Raw genomic sequence first — 19,326 nt, 5'->3', positions numbered from 1 at the left:
TTTCACTATGGACTGAGACCTCCAACTTACCCACCAACAGCGCAGAGAAGATTGGAGAACTTCAGAATGCCACGGAACAACCTGACCCAAAATGCAGCTTCCCTGAAACAGATGGGGTACGAGCAAGCTTCCCAAGTACTTCACATCCTGGGACCAACTCCCGCTCCCTGGTGGCCTGCCCTACCATTGGAATAAACCAAACAAAAGGGGGAAAGTAACTTTAGAAGCCTCCGGAATCTGCCAGCAACTGTCTCCCAGGATTTATTTCTCTTTTTTTTTTTTGAAGATTTTTTATTTATTTGACAGAGAGAGAGAGAGAGATCACAAGTAGGCCGAGAGGCAGGCGGGGGTTGGGGGGGGGGGGAAGCAGGCTCCCTCCTGAGCAGAGAGCCTGATGCAGGGCTTGATCCCAGGACCCTGAGACCATGACCTGAGCCAAAGGCAGAGGCTTAACCCAGTGAGCCACCCAGGTGTCCCTTCCAGGGATTTCTTTTCCTCATCTTGCTCCATGAGTAGTGGTTTTCCAGAAACCCAATTTGGCTCTGCAGGAAAGTTCAAGATGGTAAGATATGGGCAAAGCCTCAGTGTTAGGGTCACTCCACCTACCTTCACAGTTAGGGGAAGTCAGGCAGCCCATTCCCGGAGCTCCATGCCAGAAGGCAGCCCATGCCAAAACCCATGCCCAGAGACAGCATGTTCTATGCACATAGTATATCATCAAAACAGAGTGAAAACATTCTCCCTCTAATATGTGGAATATATGCCCGCTTTCCTCTGCTGGTTAGCTCCGGTTGTTTTCCTTTTCCTGACCTCTCTTTAACTGGTTGTCTTGTCATATAAATTTCAAAGTTGGAGCCAAACAAGCTTTGACATCATACCAGAAAGGGTTCTTTAAGATAGCACAAGAAAAAGAGATCAAGACACAGTAATTTCCTCCCTGTATCTTATCATCTTCATGCAACCACCTTAAATGTTGCCTCTGGCTGTCCTGTGCATTGTGGTCTCTGCCAATAGGCTGATCAAAGCCCAGCCACTGTGGGAGTCATGACAGCTTAAAGTCCATTAAGATTTGGATGTAACCAGAATCGTGATGTGGGGACAATGTTTCCATGTTTGTTTCAAATAATGCTAGAGTATCTTTCAGTGTCTCAAAACTGCTGCAAACTTCCCTGGAGCTCTTGACTTATTTGGGATTAAAACATTCTTGGGTGAGTGTGATCGCAGCCCTGAGACATGGGTTAAACTGGACCAGCTCTAAGATCCTTTTAACTCATATATTTTGGTGGGGGGAAGGGCTATGGGTCTTCAGTTTAAATGGAGGGGAGCCTAGGGGGCAGACTCAAGCAGCCTATGGCAGGATAGAGATGATTGGATCTCAGGTCTCAAGATTTCCTGTTTGCAGAGAACAGAAGAACTTTTTTTTCTTTCTGTACATATCTAGCTTTATTTCTTTATTAAACAGGGCCATCAATTACACATAATAAAATTCACCCTTTTAATCATAGAGTTTTAAATGTTTTGAAAAGCACACTAAATATGTAACCACTACAATCAAGATATTACACAGGTATATCATCCCCCCACCTAAAAATTCCCCATACCACTTTGCAGTTGACCTTAGTTTCCTTGGGCTGCTATAACAAAACTCCAGAGACTGGGTGGCTTATAAAGAACAGACACTTACTTCTCACAGTTCTGGAGTGCAGGAAGTCTGAGATCATGGCCCTGGTAGATGTAGGGTCTGATGAGGGTCTCTTAGTTCACAGATGGCCATGTTTTCACTATCTTCTTATATAGTAGAAAGGGGCAAGGTAGCCCTATGCAGGGCTTGATCCCAGGACACTGGGATCATGACCGGAGCTGAAGGCAGACACTTAACTGACTTAGCCACCCAGGAACCCTCCCCCGCTTTTTTTTAAATAGGTAAACTCTACTCCTTCTGTGGGGTTCAAACTCACAACTCCAAGATCAAGAGTCACATGCTCTACCAACTGCGCCAGCCAGGCACCCCTCAGGCTGCTTTTATAAGGGCATTAATTCCATTATTCCATTCATAAAGGCTCTAAACTTATGACCACATCACCCCCTCCCCAAAGACCTCACCTCCAAATACCATAACCTTAGGAGTTAGGTTTCAACAGAAACTGTGGAAGGACAGAGACATTCAGGTCATAGCAGTAGTCAACTTCTTTTCCCACCTTCAGGCCCTGGCAACCACTGCCTTTTCCAGAACACTGTATCAATAAAACCATACACTATCCACTCTTTTGAGTCTGGCTCCTTCCACTTAGCATAATGCACTGAAATTCATCCATGTTACCAGGAATATCAGTAATGTGTCATTTTTCATTTTTGAATATAATTCTTTTTTTCTGGAATTATTTATATTATTTCTATGTTTATTTTTTCATCACCTGAAAGACATTTTTCTCCTAGTTTTTGGTGATCATGAATAAAGCTGCCATAGAAATTTATGTACGGGTTTCAGCATGGACATAAATTTTTACTTCACTTGGGTAAATATCTGAAAGCAAGATCACTGCATCATTTGCTAAGTGTATATTGAACTTTATTCAAAACTGCCACATGGTTGTCCAAAGCAACCGTTCCATTTTGCATTCCCATTACCAAGGGATGAGATCCATTTGTTCTACATGCTGGCCAGCACTCAGTGTTGTTAGTTATAGTTTCTCTTGAAATATACAACAATCTTTTTTTTTTTTTTTTAATTTGACAGATCACAAGCAGGCAGAGAGGCAGGCAGAGAGAGAGGAGGAAGCAGGCTTCCTGCTGAGCAGAGAGCCCGATGTGGGGCTCGATCCCAGGATCCTGAGATCATGACCCGAGCCAAAGGCAGAGGCTTTAACCCACTGAGCCACCCAGGCGCCCCAAAATATACAACAATCTTGCTCTTCAGAAAAGGAAGCTGAGCCGGCAAGACTGTGACTTATTCGGCTAACTAAATAGCTGGGCTAGACTTTGAACTCAGAACGCTAGACAGTGCTAAACTAGGGGTAGCCCAGTATTTCATCTGGCTTCACTCACATCTCTGACATTGCTCCCTGGTAGTCAAATAACTCAATAAGAAAGAATAAAAAATTTTTAAAAACCCAGAAACTAAAAAGTGTTGATAGTGATACAATGCTGGTGGGAATGTGAAATGGTGCAGTCACTTTGGAAAACAGTATGGAAGTCCCTCAAAATGTTAAACATAGAGTTACCAGATAACTCAGTAATTCCCACTTCTGGCTATATACCCAAGAGAATTGAAAACGGATCTTCATGCAAAAATGTGTATACAAATGTTCATAGCAGCATTGTTCATAATAGCCAGAAAGTGGAAACAACCCAAGTGTTCCTCAACAAAAAATGCGGTATAGTCATGCAAAGAAATATTGTTCTGCCATGAAAAGGAATGGAATTCTGATACATATGACACACGAATGAACCTTGAGAACAGTATGCTAAGTTTAATAAGTCAGACGCTAAAGGCCTTATGTTACGTGAGTCTATGTATACGAAATGTTCCAAGGAGGCCAACACATGAGACAGAATGTGGATTAGTGGTTGCAAGATGCTGGGGAAGGAGGAATAGAGAGTGACTGCTAATGAGTATAGGGTTTCTTTCTTCTGGGGTGATAAAAAATATTTTGAAACTATAGAGAGATGATGATGGTTCAGCTCTGTGAATAAAATAAAACTGAGCTATATATACTAAATCATACCTTCGATATGTGAACTGCATCTTAATAAAAAAGTTATTAAAGAGGAAAAAGTGTCTATTTGCCAATATCTCAACTTCAGGAAAAGCAGTGGGTGAAGAAGGTATGATGAGGCAAGAACCAAACTTGGGGATGAAAGACTCAACTTCACCCCATATTGGCTCTATGGTCTTATAAAAGTCCCATTAACCCTTTGGTACTTGGTTTTCTCATTTGGAATATGGGGGAAATGAATCCACCTCGAAGTATCTTTCTATAGATCAGATAAGATAGTATCTAGAAATGCATCTTTTAACAGACAAATTGCTATTTCAATGTTAGCTATAACGCTAAGATCTTGAATTTTTCTCTGAAGTGGTGATTCTCTTTCTGTAAGATTTGAGTGGCTTAAGGGTAGCCTATTTGGTTTTGTACACTCTGTTCCTTCCCCCGGCCCTCAGTGCTACACAGTGTTCAGTATAGGAAATACTCCATCAACTTTTTGAATACTTGAGCATCAGGTCAGCCCGGGGCTATAAACATAAACAAGATTTAACTGTCTGCTCAGGAAGGTCAGTTGAGTAGGTTGGGCGTAGGGACAGATTCCTAAATTTTGAGTATAGGCGTGGACACGTAATTGTAGTCAGATGAGCAGGTGACTGTGTGTACCCATCTATCCTTCCCAACGTATATCTCCTGGAGGTAAAAGACGAGGATTTGGTAGGTTGGGGAATCCGCGTCTCCCGTCATTGACTCCTGCAGGCTTCTTATAGAAGGAAAGGGTTGAACATGGTTCAAAAAGATTTCCAAAAATTTATGATGTTCACTATTAAAGGAACTACAAACATCACTGACATAGGATTGCTCATAGAATGGGAACTTGAAAAATATCAAGGGTCCTTTCTTGGCTCACCCTTTTTCCTGGTAACCTCTTGATTATTTTGTCTTAAAAACCCTACTAAAAACATCATGTAATTCCCTCCAATACTGTGTTCAAAGCAAAGCAACAGAGTGGATCGGCCACGCATTTTCTCAGTTATTCATAGGGCTGAAGCCCCACGAGGGAGATATTAGATGGACTTGCTTCTCTTAGGTCATATGTTGTTTATAATGGGTTTCTGAAAATCCGGTTGTCTTTTCTTGGGACCCTGGGATGTTATGACCAAAAACATACATTTCAGAACCTCTCCACCTTCCAAAGCCCTGCTCAAAAGGAGTTTTGCTGCCCCTCTGGTTTCTCAATATTGAAATATTTCCATTGATGATTATTTGGCATAGCAAGTTTCAAAACCTTGGTATTTGGAATAGCTTGCTAATGTTTTCTTAAATTACATCCTCTTGTGGGTCCATAAAATCCTGTCGTTATTACAAATAAATAAATGGAGTTTCTCTTCATGATGTAAACCAGCTTTCAATGAAGTCATTGAGGGGAAGTTTGGTTTGGATGAGAGCAGTGCCTACCCGGGGCAAGTTCTGCTTTCCGCTCGCTGGGGGCTGGAGACGCCGGTCAGCAGCTGCTCTCAGGCGACCAAGGAGAGCAAACTCCCGCTGTTTCATTTCTTGTTGTAACTTCCAGCAGGAAACCCAATATTTTAAAATGCTCCTTTTTCCTGAAGTCCTCTGCATGTGGCGAGGGCCCAGCCACCTTGGAGCTGCTTGAAAAGAGAGGGTGTACTGGGGCTCGCTACCCACAACCCCACCTCAGTGTGGACCGAACTTTAGGTCCTAGGGCAATCCCACAGTGTGTTGGCACCCCCAATGCTGACGCCCCTTGCCCTAAGTCACAAGGCCCTAGCCTTCTCCAATCACAATGGGAGATCCCTTATCCTGGATGAAAGGGAGAACGGATGAAAAGGCTGGCTCCCAGGGGAGCAGCAGACTCTCTGGGTACACTTCTGGGACACATCCTGGAAGGCACACTTCTGAGACACTTCTGGGACACATCCTGGAAGGCAGAGGCTCTTGTGGAACCCCTCATGGAGAGTGGTAATCAGGCAGTGTCCTGGATTCCTGCAGGCAGCCCCACGAGGCAGAGGGGACCCCAGTGTCAGCGTGGAAGTAATTCCCACTCACGTACACGGTTCAGGTCCAGAGAGCTACCTCCCAGCGTTCCTTGGCTGGACAACTTCCTTCTTGCTTCTTTAAATGTAAGGCAGGGTTGACTCTGTGTGGGGTCCCTTTCCCACCTCTCCCCCACAAACGCTTCTCCTGTGCACACAGTAACATGAGAATATACTTCTTAAATAGCAGCAGAGGAGTGTTGTCTAAGATTTGGGGCATAATTTAGAAACACGTGTAAGGGCACTGCTGCTGGCTCGGTGATACATGTATATTGCCAAGCTTCTTCATTCTGTTCCTTACTCATAGGGTTTATACTGCTACCTTACAGGGGTGTCGAAAAGCTCCTGGACTCGGGGTCCTACCTTTAGATTGCCTTCAACTTTGCCTCTGTAGCAAACTGGATATTAACCAGAGATAGGTAGTATAAGGCTATCAAGTGGCTTCAGAGTCAAAGGCTGACTTTAATGACAAGTCTGCTCTTATATTAGTCCATGACCAAGTGAGGGAAAGAGAAATGAAGATGCCAAATTCACCAGGGCCCCTCTTCTCTCAACATAAACGCACCTACCTGGATTCAGTAGAAAGTAAGAGGCAATGCAGTATAGTGGTTGGGACCAGGTGCTCTGAAATCAGGAAGACTTGATTTCAAATCCCTGCTCAAATCCCTGCTCTGCACATCTGACACCATTGGGAAACTCACCATTCTGAGCCTCAGATTGCTTATCTCCAAGTCCAGGATCAACACTACCCTACCTCATGTTGGTGGGTGGAGTTTAATAGCATGTTTAAACAACTGGCACATGGCAGGCCCCCAGTGGTTAGTCACTAAGATACACTTCACCTTGGAGTTCAGCTTGGCCACCTACCCAGGAAATGTGACTTTGCACCATAATACATATTGCCTACTCTCCCCTAGAGCTTAAGACCCACAAGGAAGAGATTTTCATTTCCTTCATTTACAACCATTTCTTCAGTACCCACAACAATGTTTGCAACTTATGAGGTGCTCAAGAAATAAATAAAATCACTGGGGCACTGGGGCACCTAAAGCCTCTGCCTTCAGCTCAGGTCATGATCCCAGGGTCCTGGAATCGAGCCCCACGTCAGGCTCTCTGCTTGGCGGGGAGCCTGCTTCCTCCTCTCTCTGCCTGCCTCTCTGTCTACTTGTCACCTCTGTCTGTCAGATAAATAAATAAAATCTTTAAAAAATAAAAATTAAAAAAAATAAAGTCACTCATTCATTTGGCTTTCATGCAGCCAGTTTTCATTAAATACCTACTTTGTGCCAGGCAACGTACAAGACTCAAAATAATAGGTCCCTCAAGGGACCATGAGATACCATCTTGCCTAGAGATGTGAAGCTCAGGCAAAAGAATGAAAGGTTGATTTCATGGGATGCCCAAGAGGAACACGGGTGGCATGAGGACCAAGAGAGAATTTCACACGACAAGGGGCTTATCGGATGCAAGGGTCAGGGAGGGCTTTGCATAGAAGCAGGTGTGGAGCTGGTGTCCAGCCTCCTCCTGAGCAGGCATCACCAGCATACGCCACAGAAGCCTCAGCTACACAGATCTCTTTACAAGCCCAAGAAGATTATTTCTGAGGTCTGGTAATAGGCTCACAGGTTTTTGAGAAATTATTGGAAAGCAATTCATAATTTTTTTTTCATTCTGATTGCTGACAAAAGAAAAAGCTCCACATCTTGATACATACTGATCAGCAGTCCCATAAACTTATTAGCAAAGAAGAAAACTCAATCTCACATGACAAGTTTTCTGCCCCTGGGAAATCTGCAGAATGACCAAAGGAAAGGGGAAGCTGATCTTGGACTTCAGGGGCTTGTGACCCATGGGTAAATGTATTGGCATTTTTATAGCCCTAAACCCCCTGCCCATTGTTGGTTTTTAGAATGTTCCTGCTTTCACCTTGTAAGGTCTGAGAGCCGAGAGGCCTCTTTCTACTTTTCCCTAATATGAGACTCTTGCCTTTTTCCTTCACTCTTTGATTTCCTCCTCTTCCTGATGAGAACATCACTGTGTCCCAAACTTTACAGGGTGAGCCATGTGGGGATTTGGAACTCGATGGGGTAGAGGCACTCCAGCGGAGTTCCTTATGTTTCCTGCTGGCATGTCTCCTCTCCCCACAGCCCTCCATGTCACCTGCACACCTGGCTGAGAGATGGCCAGGGGAAGCCCATAAAACCACATCTATGTGTACTGCCTGGGTGCTTACCCACCGCCGCAAGAAGCCTAAGGTCCCAAGCTGCCCTCTCACTAGGACTCATTCCCACAGGCCAGGCGTATCCTCCCGAAGCCAGGCGTATCCCCCCTAACTCCCAGACATCTCCACCCAATGCCATCTGGAATTCACAGCCAACCATCAACAGAATTCCCAGTACCCTCTGCTGCTTCTCTGAAGTTTCCTTCACCTTCTGCCTCAGATAGGAGACTGAATTCCTCCAAGGGAACTACTTCCCTACAGTCCAGCCAGGGGATCTGGAGCAGGATAGATGTCCTCCTTGCTCCCCCTCTTCCTTTCCAGAGCGCCGTCTTTCCTTCTCCTTCAAACGTCAGACTGTGGCCTCCAGGCCATTCCTTAAAGATTTTGCCCAGGTTCACAACCTCTCTCTGTAACACCACTCTTGCCCTTAGTTCTTTGATTTCCTCTCTTCCAGTGATGTTGTCCTGTGTGTATCTCTAGTACTAAGTCCCCGTATTCTCAGTTTCAAACTTCCCACTCTCCAATCACCACTCCCATGTTTCTAGTTCACACCTCTAATCCTCTAACACCAGTAACTCCCAGAATCCACCAGGATCCCCAATCCATCCCCCTTCTCACTGCCCCTCATCTGCCACATAGCCTCACCTCCCTCCTTAGCCAGCACGGAGTCCGCAGTCTGTCCTACACCCTAACTCCCTTGCCCCTCACCTTGTTTAAGGCTCAACAGGAAAAAGCCCAGCGCTGTAAAATCCAGTTCTCCACCCACTGAGCATCTGCTCTCAAGCAAGTAAAACATATCACACTATCTTTGATTTTATTTTCCAAGAAGAAATATCTAAGACAAGGATTGCAGCACAGTAGTTTTTTCGGAGATGGTCCTAAGAAACATCAATAGAAAAGTTAGGAAATAGGACAGGGAATGAAAGAAAACCAATAAAGAGTCACTAATAAGTAAGTTAGCTCTGTGGCCAATTGGGGAATCCCACTGGGGAACGCTACAGGACGGGAACATGCCTCAGAATTCTCCAGTTGAGGGGTGCATGGGTGGCTCAGTGGGTTAAAACCTCTGCCTTTGGCTCAGGTCATGACCCCAGGGTCCTGGAATCAAGCCCTGCATCGGGCTCTCTGCTCAGCAGGGAGCCTGCTTCCTCCTCTCTCTCTGCCTGCCTCTCTGCCTACTTGTGATCTTTATCAAATAAATAAATAAAACCTTAAAAAAAAATTCTCTAGCTGAACACTTTGGGAGTGAGGGCATTCATCCACCAAAGCCCTGTCCATTGTTGGTTGAGGGCCACTTCAGAAAGCCAGTCAGTCTTTAGCACGTCCTGCTAATAATGCAGGGTTCGGGCAGGGCATGCTTCCAGAGCCAGAAGAAAACCCTGAGGCAGAGCACTGGAAATGTGTATAGTCATAGCGGGAAGATGAGCACCAATAGGATGCCTCCCACCCGCACCAGCAGCTTCTGCACTTACTGACCAGTTTCCAACTCAGATAAGACCTTAGTGCTGCCTGACAATCTTGTGGCATTTCTCCAGTCACCTCCGTCCCTCTCTCACACATTCCCAGAAGACTCCTTTTCATCACTTCCTCTTAACCTTCTAAGTCCCCCTCAAACTTTGACCTTGCCTCCTTCCTTACTGCAATAACCAAAGGCATCAGAAGACAACTGCACCTCTCCACCAGCACACCTACTCTATCTGCACCTGTGTCTACTCTCTCTGCATTCCCCTTTGACCGTCGACAAGCTCAGCACCATCATTGTCAAGCCCTCCACCTGCATGCCATCAGCTGCTTCCCTTCTCCCCACTCAAGGGGAGCACCCCTGTACTTCCTTGCCCTACCTGCCTCAACTATGTTCCTATATCAGTTTCCAAATGTACTGTAACTTCTCCCATCACAAAACAAAACAAAAACAAATCCCAGAGACCAATCGCAGTTTTTACTATCCTTTATGGCAAAACACCTGAAAAGATTTGTTGTATGCCTGCTGCCACTAATTCTTTTTTTCCCATTCACCTTCTTTAATTTAGGAACACCTTTTATTACAAAAGCTTTCGATGATACATAAAATAAAGAATATTATAATGAACCCCAAATTAAGTAATTTGGAATGTGATAGTTATTTGTTTCATTCCTTGCTGAAATATTTTAAAGCAAGTCACAGATAACATGACATTTCATTCTTAAATACTTTAGAATGTATCTGTTTAAAAAATGAAGAATGTTCTTACATAACTTTAATAATATGGAAGAATCATGATGTAACAGTATTGAAATATATGTTATGTGATGATAATTCACCTCTTCTCTCTTAAAACCAATCCACTCTGCTTATGGTTTTTTTTTTTAATATTTTATTTATTTGTCAGAGAGAGAGGAGAGAGAGCGGGCACAGGCGGACACAATGGCAGACAGAGGCAGAGGGAGAAGCAGGCTCCCTGCCAAGCAAGGAGCCCGATGCGGGGCTCGATCCCAGGACGCTGGGATCATGACCTGAGCCGAAGGCAGCGGCTTAACCCACTGAGCCACCCAGGCGTCCCTCTGCTTAGGGTTTTTGTCCCCACTATTCCACACAAACATTTCTTACCTTATTATTCATGACCATAAGCCCAATGGCTATTTCTTTTTTTTTCCTTTTTTCTTTTTTTAAATTTTATTTATTTATTTGACAGACAGAGATCACGAGTAGGCAGAGAGGCTGGCAGAGAGAGTGGGGGAAGCAGACTCCCCGCTGAGCAGAGAGCCCGATGTGAGGCTCCATCCCAGGGTCCTGGGATCATGACCTGAGCCAAAGGCAGAGGCTTTAACCCACTGAGCTACCCAGGCGCCCCCCAATGGCTATTTCTTACTGGTAGGATGACCAGCCATGCCAGTTTGCTTGAGATTAAGCAATTTCTTAGAACACAGGACTTTCAGTGCTAAAACAGGGAAAGTCTGGGCAAATCAGGACAGTTGGTTGCCTTATTCCTAGATTTTATCTTTCTCAACCTTTCAGGAGCAATTGACAGAGGTGATTACCCCTTTCTTCTTGAACAGCTATTGAACTATTGGGATACCACTCTGCCTTGGTTGTCCACTTCCCTCTCAGGCCGCTGTATATCTGCCTGACCTGGGGAGTCTGCCTCTCCCTCTGCCCCTCTCTTTCACTCCCACTCTCTATCTCAAATAAATAAATAAAATCTTTTTTATAAATAAAACCTTTCTTTAAAAAAAGATTTTATTTTATTTTATTTTATTTATTTGACAGAGATGGAGAGAGAGCATAGGCAGGGGGAGCGGGAGAGGGAGCAGCTGACTCCCTGCAGAGCAGGGAGCCTGAACCGGGGTATATCCTAGGACCCTGGGATCATGACCTGAGCCAAAGGCAGACGCTTAACCAACTGAACCACCAAGGTGCCCCATAAATAAAATCTTTTTAAAAAATTATTCACAGTCCAACTGCTCACTTCTCTTGCTCAAATTATTGCAATAGCATCCTAACTGGTGCCACTGTCAACCAATGATCCCTTATACCATACCAAAATGCTGTGATTCTTATGTCCCTACGTTAAAACTTGAGAAAAGGTAAGAATCATGTACTAACAGAGATGTGAAAGTATTTCCCCATGAATCTATCCTAGAGGAATATATTAGGTCATAGGCATAATATTGACTCTCCTTTAATGTTTCATTTTACTAAGAATCTATCCTGGACTATGTCTAGAGATTCATAATTAAAAGATTGAGTTGTCTAAGACAGAGAAATATTTCTACACTTTGCTGTTTTTTAAAAGAAGCTATATTGTACATGAAGCAAATAATTGGGTCAGTGCCACTTCAATCCTGTTTGTACGGACACAGACTTTAAATATTTTTAGAATATTTTATAAACTTGTATTAAAATGCATGATTCTTGTATTAAGAAGCCAGAGAATAGGAGGTAAACCTGCACAGCTGGCCTATATTCAACATGCTTATTTCTTAAAGCCAAAGCCTTTTCCAGAGGTAAAGGTGCGTAATCGTAACAACAACTCTTAGGTTTTTGTTTTTCCTTATGAACTGCACTACTCACAAACTGATTTCTCTGTTGTTCCCGCAGATCATTAATTTTAGCATTACATTATGGTCTTTATTTTAGAAATTTCTTTTTTAAAAAAAGACTCAATGCTAATTTTTAAAGGAATTCCTTAAAAACTAACATGACAATTGTTTCATGGCCAGGAAATGTAAGATGTTTCCAATTATCTTTCCCCAGAAGCTCTCCAGCAAACACAGCTGCTATTACTCATAATTCTCAATAATCAATAAAACATTGGCCAAACACTTTATTGCTAAGATTACATGCAAAGAGGCATGGAGAATGTTATCTGTAGTGTAGCCACCAAGAATCATAATGGATTACCTACTGCCACCACAAAAACGTGCCAAATGCTATAGAGACGACCAGCCTTCCCTTCTCCTAGAACCTTGCTGACCTCCTCTGTGTGGCTGAAAGGCTGCGCTAATCATCAGAGAAACCAGTAGGGGAAAGAGCAGGCTGTTGTCTTCCATACAGATATCCATACAGATGCCCTCCTCCTCGTGAGGAGGAGGCATTTCCCAGAGAGGAAGCACTGCCTGCTTCCTCCTCCTGGAGACTTGGCCCTTGCCCCTGCTCCCTGTTCTCCCCAGTTCCCTGAAGTCATGACGTGACTTGGCGCAGCATCCCATAAAATTAAAGTCTCACTGTACACACTTTCCTTTCACTACAGATAACTGGACACCCTCCTTCAGAGAGAAGCTCTTGTTCAATTCAGTTTGTTTCAAGTGATCTTCTGTCATTCAAATGAAAGAAACGATGGTTGGTTTTTGTTTACCTAGCATCGGTTCCTTTTTCCTAATTAGCACTCTGATCTCTTTTGGTGGAAAGACTTCTTTTCCCTGTGTGTAGTTTTGGGGGGACTGCCACTTCCTGTCACAGAAGCTGAGAGACTAGATACTGCTTTTCTCATCATCTTAAAAACTCAACCAATTGGATGCCTCTTCTCAAGACTTTGATTCTTGAGTGACCCAAGCATGGCGGCTTGGCCTTATCCCGACTGTTGACAGCTGTGGCATCATTCCCAGACAGCAGGCTTCCTCACTCTGGAGGAGTCTTGTGTTGACCTCCCTCCCAGCCTGGTTCTTCAGCCTCCCTGTCAGTCTGTGAACACCAGAGAGCCACTAATAAATTCCCCTTCTCTTGGGTCATCAAGAATCTCTGCCTGTTGCTTACATCACAGCACTGTGACTAACCCACACACAAATGAGGAAAACATACTTCTGACCCTATGAACACCTTCTCTCCAGTCTGCAGGAGTTAGCTCAGTAAGCTACTAATCATGAGGGTTCTGTTTCCATTATTTGTGCCGATAGGTGGCCAGGTCTACTCTCCTGACCTCCTTGTGGTCCACGCAATGGCAGTGTTCTGATGTGAATCACTGGAATATTTTTCACCGACTTAACCATTCTGGGCTCTATTTGCCAATTAAAAAAAGTAAATCCAGGGGTGCCTGGGTGGCTCAGTTGGTTAAGCATCTGCCTTCGGCTCAGGTCATGACCCCAGGATCCTGGGATCGAGTCCTGAATCGGGCTCATTGCTCTTCAGAGAGCCTGCTTCTCCATCTGCTCTCTCTGTCTCTCATGAACAAATAAGTAAAATCTTAAAAAAAAAAAAAAAAAAAGTAAATCCAGAGCCTGTGTTTTTATCTGGGTCCGGTTGAGAAAGCACTACTCAAGTTGCACCACATTTCAGCATGCATGCTTGCAAGCCTTTGGCGGGCTGTGATTTCCCTCTTCCTCCCAGAACGAATATTCTAAAAATCTTCCTATTTTATCTGTCCTTCAGTGCCCTGCTCTTGGATGTGCTTATGTGAAATGGGCAAAAGATAACTGAGGATTGGGAATGCCCAGATTGAGTCAGCAGCAGCAGGCAGGAAAGTTCCTTCAGGCAGAGAGCAGAGCACAAAGTCACGGATGAGAGGTGGGCAGGCAGAAAGAGGAGGCTTGCAGCCAGGGGAACCTCAGAGAGTGTGGCCACAGTGAGTGTCTGAGTTGACACTTCGATGAGGTTTATACCCTGAGAAATACTCACACTTGTAGCTAGACTGGATATGTGAACTCCACACCAGTGGCCTGAGGATGGTGTTTGGATCCCCAAGATAGAGGCATCTCTTTACCCCAAGGCTTTGGCTTATGACCATGAGCAGGAATGACAGCAGCAAAACACAACTCAAAACAAACAAACAAGCAAACAAAAGCAGATGGTCCAAGCTGGCATTTTGCTGAGCCTCATTTATCATCCAGTGCCTTCAGCCAGCCTTCCTGATGCTTTCCAGCAATTAGGAAATCCAGGTTCCACAGGAAGTGGCTCACAGGAGCTGTGTTCCCAGAGACGCAGTGGTGATTTAAGATCTTGGTCTAGATCAACTGAGCCCCAAAGACCAAGTGCATAGTGTGGACACAAAAAGGAATATTCAGACCTGAATACGTATTGGAGTCTCGATGGAGGGACACTGAAGTGCAGCGATGTGGCTGGAAGGTAGCAGAGAAGACTAAAGAGCCAAAGGATCAGTCCAAACCACAGGTCTAGGGTGTATAAATATTTGAACAAGGTTCCTAGTTGGCTCAGGGAGGGAAGAGAGAAGGAAAGGCAGCTGCAGCTTTCTGACGACATGAGTTCATTGCTGCTTTTTTTTCTTACTTGCATTTTTTTAATTGAGATAAATCCCACCATTTTTTGTTTGTTTTTTAAATTCCACCATTTTTAAGTGTACAGTTCAGTGAGTTTTTGTATATTCATCATGTTGAGGAACCATCACCACTCTCTCATCCAGAACAGTTCCATCACCCCAAAAAGAAATCCCACACCCATTAGCTGTCACTCCCCACTCTCCCTTCCTCCAGCTCTAGGGAATCACAAATCTACTTTTGGACTCTATGGATTCGCCTATTCTGGGTATTTCCTCTGAGCAAAACCATACAGTATGTGGCCTTTTGTGCCTGGCTTCTTTCTTCTTCAAACGTTCCTAAGGTTCACCCACGTTAGAGCACGTGTCAGCGCTTACTCTTTTTGTAACTGAATACTATTCCCTTGTGTGGACATACCACCTTCGTTGATCCATTCGCCCCTTGATGAACATACGGGTGGCTTCCACTTCTGGGCTACTATGAATAGTGTTGCTGTGAACATTTGTGTGTGGGTTTTTATGTGAAGATATGTTTTCAGTTCTCTTGGATATATACCTCGGAGAGCAATGGCTGGGTCACAGACTCCCTTGCTTCTTGAAACTCTTAACCTCAGTGAGGGGCGTGGGGCAAAACGGCAACAGTACTGTTCTTGCTGCCACCCTCCTGGATACGAAGCTCTCGATGTAGAGATGCCATGTGATGTGATAGTGTAAGATGAGCTTTGGTGCCTGCAGGAATGTGATGGCAAGCAAAGTTACTCCCTGAAAAGTGGAAGTAGAAGGTGATGTGGCAAAGGGAGCCAGGTCAGAGTCAGAGGACCCTTGCAGGGAACATCCATTGCCTCCTGCTGTCAGACCAGCTCCTCTCTGGAGCCTGCTGTTCCAGCCACATTCCATCCATTGCTGCTCTTCCCAGAAGCACCAAAACATGGGTCAGGCAGTCAAGTGAATAGGTGCAAAGAATTGATTAGATTTTTTAAGGTGCTTGATGTCTTAGTTGGGTGGCTATAACAAACTATCACAGACTGTATGGCTTATAAACAACAGAAATTTATTTCCCAAATTTCTGGAAACTGAAAGCCTGAGGTCAGGGTGTCAGCATGGTTAGGTTCTGGTGACAGCCCTCTCCCTGATCGCAGTCTGCCCTTTACTCACTGTGACCTCACATGGCAGAGGAAGCTCTCCTTGGTCTCTTTTAGAAGGGCATTGATCCAAGACTATACTTTCAGAGATCATTTCTATAGTTTGTTTCAAGGGCATTGATCCTACTCATGGCTCCCATCCCCATGACCCGATCACTTCCCAAAGGCCTGACCTCCAAATGCCATCACACCAAGCATTAGGTTTCAACCTACGGATTTGGGGGGCGGGTGTGGAATGGGGACAAAAACATTCAGTGTACAGCACCTGGCAATGTTAGTTACTTTTGAAAGTCCTTATTCCCTCTGCTTCTCCCTCTACCCCACCCCCACCCTGCCCTGCCTGTGTGCCCGCGCGCTCTCTCTCTCTCACATAAAATCTTTAAAAAAAAAAAAAAAAAGGTAGCAGAGAGGCATCTGGGTGGCTCAGTTGGTTAAGCGTCTGCCTTGGGCTCAGGTCATGATCTCGGGGTCCTGGGATTGAGCCCCACATTGGGCTTTCTGCTTAGTGGGGAGTCTGCTTCTCTGTCTCCCTTTCTTGCCCCCTTCCCCCACTCATACATCTCCCTCTCAAATAAATAAAATCTAAAAAAAAAAAAGACTTTCTTCCCTTTATCAGTGATAAAGGGAAGATCTGCCATAAGAGTCAGAGAACCCCTGTTAATGCTCTGCCTTGGTCCATCTCGTGCCCAAATGTTCCTCCTGATACAAGAGGGGTTTAGTGATGCTCCTGGTACCTCCTGGAAGAACACACACTATGACATTTCTGAAATAGCATAATGCTCTTCTGTGCCTTCCTCTCCCTTCCCTCTGCAAACAGATGGCCAGAATGGAAGGCACCTTTCTTCTAATCGAAGTGTGTCTCCTCTGACCTCTCAGGCTATTTAAATTCCTCTCATCAAATAAATCCCGCAATAGTCCAAGTGGATTTTCACCCTAAGAGTGCAGATGCAGAGGAAACCCACAGGATGGTGAGGAGGCTGGTTTTTCATGGTGTTGGTAGTGACCATTGAAATGCTATTTGTAGCATTAATTAAAATGAAAAGAGCAGAGTCTTCGTAATACTAGGTAATACTAGGGATTAAGGTAGCTCCCTGGGGGGAAATATGCCTTCATCTGCACCTTGAATCTGCACAAATCTAGCCTGGGTGGCTCACAACGCTGGCAGGTAAAACCGTCCTATCCATTCTAACCACCGCGTCTCCGTACCTGAGTCTACATGGTGAGCACTCTGCTAAGAGAAAGGGATACAAAAGTGACTAAAACACAGTTCTTGTCCTCAAGGAATTTATAATATTAATGGAAATATGTAAAGGAATCTGATATGTTGGGCACAAGTGAAAAGTTGAAGATTTCCGGGGATAAAGGACAGACGCCAACACAGGCCAAGATCACTTAGCCTCACTGAGTGCTCCGAGACCGTATTCCTTCTGCCTAGACCATCCTGGTGGGAGGGGGCAAGGGGAGAGTAGTTCTGTGAATCTAATGAGTCTATTTGGACCTTTCCCTGTGGCCTTAACCTCAGCAGACACTACTCCCTCTGTAGACACTACTGAAACCACAAACTCTAGATAATCCTTTTGGAATTATTTGCTTGGAAAGCAAAAAGATGCTAGTGCCCTCTTTCAGAAAAGCGTATATTTTTGTAATTAATTAAATCAAGTGAACCCTTTGGTCTATGATAGGTACAGCCTCTTCTAATTTTAAAGGCATTGAGGACCCAAATATAATATGAGGCTGCTCCCTCATGGGCCCTCAGCAGGAAGAGCACAGGACCAGCCTGGAAGGGACCGCCAGAGCACAATGTGGGTTGGAGGGGTTTCTTCTACCAGATCCTGGGATTTCAGCAAATTTTTCAGGTCCTTGCCAAGTGCTCTGAAGCATTCAGTCCCAGAGCTGTGTCTGAAGTTGGCCCTGGCACTGTCAGCTGTTGGTCTGGGAAATACTATGATGAGGACTAGCTCTTAGGGAAATGGTGCCTTTTGAAGGGACACATCACTTGGTCACTGATTGTCTTGGAGTAAGGTTTTGGGGTATAAAACTGAAACTACCTGGTAAACATGGATCGTCTGCTGCTGCTCTAAGGTAAGCATCCTTTTTTGAGGAAACTGAAGGAATTCTCTCTGAGTCTGAGGGTGAGCTTCACAGGCGGGACTGGAAATTCTTCCCTTGCCCTAGTTTCTTGAAGCACTGTTCACTTGCTTCATACCCTCGTCCTCCTCTTGGGAAAGCAGGGAAGGCAGAGACAGCACCACTAGGAGGCTTCCAATGCTTCTTCAACTGTTCACTAGAGTTTTCCCCAAATGTGTTTCTGGTTAGTTTAAAGAAGGATAAACAAGATTTAATAGCTGGCAATGAATCACATTTTTTTCTCCCTAAATGCTATTTGGATCCACTCAAACCCCTGTCATTCTACTTTTGTACAAATAAATAAATCTCCTTTTCTTTTCTGCATTTTTCTCTGTCCTGCATTTCCTAAAATACAATTTGTTTGACGGATGAGTTAAGCAGTTCTGAGGTTTGTTTTTGGCTCTGTAGGCAACTGGGTTGTTTTCTCATCATAATTCAGTGGGACAAGGTTATCACCCCACAAACACTAACACCTCATTTAGAACCAGAAGCACCCCCTCCCCGATTGAGTAAGCAATTGCTGATGTTCTTGGTATAAGTTTCAGTTGTTACATATAAAGTTTCCTTGTATCAGCGTCTCTGCCCTGCCCTTCCCTTTCCTTCTCGTTTTAGTTCTGCTGGGGGTACTGGGCCTACACAGGCATTCTGAAGTGTAATTACAGACAGACACAAAGCAAACTTGAGAGGAAGTCCATCATTTGCTTAGGCCTGGGGTTCTAGAACCAGAAATCTGACAAACGAGGACCAACCTCACTGTAACCTGAAAGCAAAATTAACCCGGGGAATTTTTTTTCTGAAACAGAAACCACACAATCGTGAATTTTTTTTTTTTTTTAAGACAAAGACCTGTGAAATAGTTGCGCTGAAATTAAACCTACATGTTTTCAAAAGTCATTGTGCTGGAATAAAACGGAAATGTTCTCCAAACAGACTTAGAATCAACATTGCATTTGGTCTCAAGTCCCCGGTTAAAGGGAGAGTGCCCTTTAAATAACTGCCCATTATAGTAAGAGATGAGGCAGGTGTATGAAAGTATGCCAAGGATCTCATTTTCAAGTTCTTACTAATGCAGAGTCTCTGTGAGCCTGTCTCAAATGTTCTATCAGTGTTTCTCATAATCAGAAATGTTATTATAAAAAACAAACAAACAAACAAACAAACAACTATTGCCCAGAAGAAAGGCAGAAGATCCCAAGAGGAGGGCAAACCCAGAGTCCAGAGGTGGGCTCCTGTTCTCCTGTTTCTTTTGGGTAGGTGGTTGGGGAATGAAGAGGAAGGAGTAGGTTTCCACCTGAGAAACCACAGCCGTTTCCGCCCTGCCATCCCACCTCCCCTGATCCATCTGTCCAAGCTTATCCACAAAGCCTAGAAGCCATATGGCCTAGCCTG

At 44.5% G+C, this 19,326-nt stretch overlaps 1 pseudogene; it reads left to right on the top strand.

Moving 5' to 3' along the window:
* The first annotated feature begins 15,881 nt into the window (after positions 1-15,881).
* On the top strand, positions 15,882-16,050 carry LOC116587308 (annotated as a pseudogene).
* Positions 16,051-19,326: the final 3,276 nt, after the last annotated feature.

Source organism: Mustela erminea, chromosome 3 (genome assembly GCF_009829155.1).
Source record: "Mustela erminea isolate mMusErm1 chromosome 3, mMusErm1.Pri, whole genome shotgun sequence".
Taxonomy (NCBI): Eukaryota; Metazoa; Chordata; class Mammalia; order Carnivora; family Mustelidae; genus Mustela; species Mustela erminea.
The sequence above is the reverse complement of the archived record's forward strand: the minus strand, read 5'-3'. Positions and strand labels throughout refer to the sequence as shown.